Source organism: Amia ocellicauda, chromosome 19 (genome assembly GCF_036373705.1).
Source record: "Amia ocellicauda isolate fAmiCal2 chromosome 19, fAmiCal2.hap1, whole genome shotgun sequence".
Classification (NCBI taxonomy): Eukaryota; Metazoa; Chordata; class Actinopteri; order Amiiformes; family Amiidae; genus Amia; species Amia ocellicauda.
In genome coordinates, this window is record NC_089868.1 from 3,139,467 (window position 1) to 3,141,371 (window position 1,905).

Here is a 1,905-nt window from a genome sequence, read left to right on the forward strand (position 1 = left end):
GGTTCCATGGTGTAATGGTTAGCACTCTGGACTCTGAATCCAGCGATCCGAGTTCAAGTCTCGGTGGGACCTGGGCCCCATGGCTGGGGCAGCGGCGGCAAAGCGGTGGTCTCCCTGGGTGAGGGCCTGTGTCTGCGATCAGGGCCGTTTACGTTCTTCTTGGGAGGCTTGGAGACGAAGTGGCGAGACCTCCGGGTTGGCGTGCTGCGTTCACCTTCCTGAAACACCGAGGCCTGGGGCCCCCTGGTGGCGACTGCGTGGCTTTAACGGAGAAGGTGCCTGTGTTGAACCCTTCTTGGAAATAATGGTTTTCCCCGATCTATACAGAAGAGGATGGCTATTATTGTAACAACCAGACATTTGTGTCTGCACTGTCACTCACTCATCTATCTATCTCTATCTCTACAGTGGTAGAGGTCTCGCCTGCCACTCGGGATTCCTTTGCTTGATTCGCGGCCACTGGTTTTCTCCGATCTATATAGAAGAGGATGTCTTTTATTGTAACAACCAGACATTTGATTCTGCACTGTCACTCACTCACTCATCTATCTATCTATCTATCTATCTATCTATCGACTATTGACTATCGACATTTGCTGTCTGCCGCTGTGATTGTTGGGAGTGAGTGTGGAGGTGCAGGTGTGCATGTTTGCTGCTGCCAGGTTTGTTTGTGGTTTTTCTCCTCTACTTTTTTCGTTCTTTCTTTCTTTCTTTCTGAATGTGTCTTTGACAGTTTTGTAAGAGGTTTTTCTGAAGAGTTTCCCCATGCTGAGCTGACTCCTGCAGTCAGCGAAGTGATCGGGATGTCTGGGGCTGGGTCGGGGAGGGGGGGAATCAGAGTTTTTTATTCGAGACTTTAACACGTCGGCATGGCGTTAAAGTGACCTCTGATGAGTTTTTGCCCCTGGAGGAGTGTGTTCTGGCGATCGGGCAAGTTGTCGGTTGTGAAAATATAAAGTCGGCAGCTCGTATGAGCGGGTCTGTTGTGCTGTTTCTGAGCAGCATTGAGTTGGTCTCGCGTATCGTTGAGACTGGTATAGTGATCGGTGGTGTTTTGATCAATGTCACCCCACTAGCAGCTCCGGCCAGGAGAGTTACTTTGTCTAATGTCCCTCGTTTTCTGTCAAACGACCTATTAGAGAGGGAACTGGCGAGACATGGGTGGATAATGTCGGGTTTGAAACGTATACCGCTGGGGTGTAAGTCACAGCAGTTGAAACATGTTGTTTCGTTCAGAAGGCAGGTATTCATGATTTTGAATGACATAAATGGGGATCTGAACATTGTGCTTAAGTTCAAGGTTGATGGCAATGATTATGTTGTCTTTGTCACATCTGATTCTATGAAGTGCTTCAACTGCGGTAATGAAGGCCACACTGTTAGGCATTGCCCCGAGAAGGATCAGGATGAGGGTGCTGGTCCCAGTCGACGGGGGGGTCAGCCCAAGCAGGCCAGGTCGGGGAGTGGTGAGCAGCCCGGCCGCCCTACTAGCGGAGCAGCCGAAGTGGCAGAGGAGGCGAGAAGAGGGGCTGCGGGGGAGGCTGTTGAAGAGAGTGAGGGTCTGGAGGTCCAGGTACAGGAGAGTGTGGGCGCTGAGAGGACTTCCGACCGCGGCGGTACCGTGCCGACTGTGGAGGTCCCAGGTGTTAGCGGTGTGTCAGCTAATGTTTGTGGAGCATCAGACAGTACGGATGACAGCCGTTTAACTGGACTGGATGGCAGTATACAGCAGCAGGATGGGGCATCAGGTAGTGGAGTGGGGGTGAGCAGCGAGAGGGCTGGTGACCAGACTGAAAAGATGGAGACTGTGAAGACAACACTGAGCAGTGTGTGGGACACGGGAATGGAAGTGGGGACGGATCCTGGTCAGGACAGCAGGGTTTTTAAAGTGCCTGGGAAGAAACG

General features: G+C 51.9%; 1 non-coding gene across 1 annotated transcript; it reads left to right on the plus strand.

Annotated features, from left to right (window-relative positions):
- Positions 1-72, plus strand: trnaq-cug (transfer RNA glutamine (anticodon CUG)). Its single transcript has one exon. It is a non-coding gene; the product is annotated as a tRNA-Gln (tRNA).
- Positions 73-1,905: the final 1,833 nt, after the last annotated feature.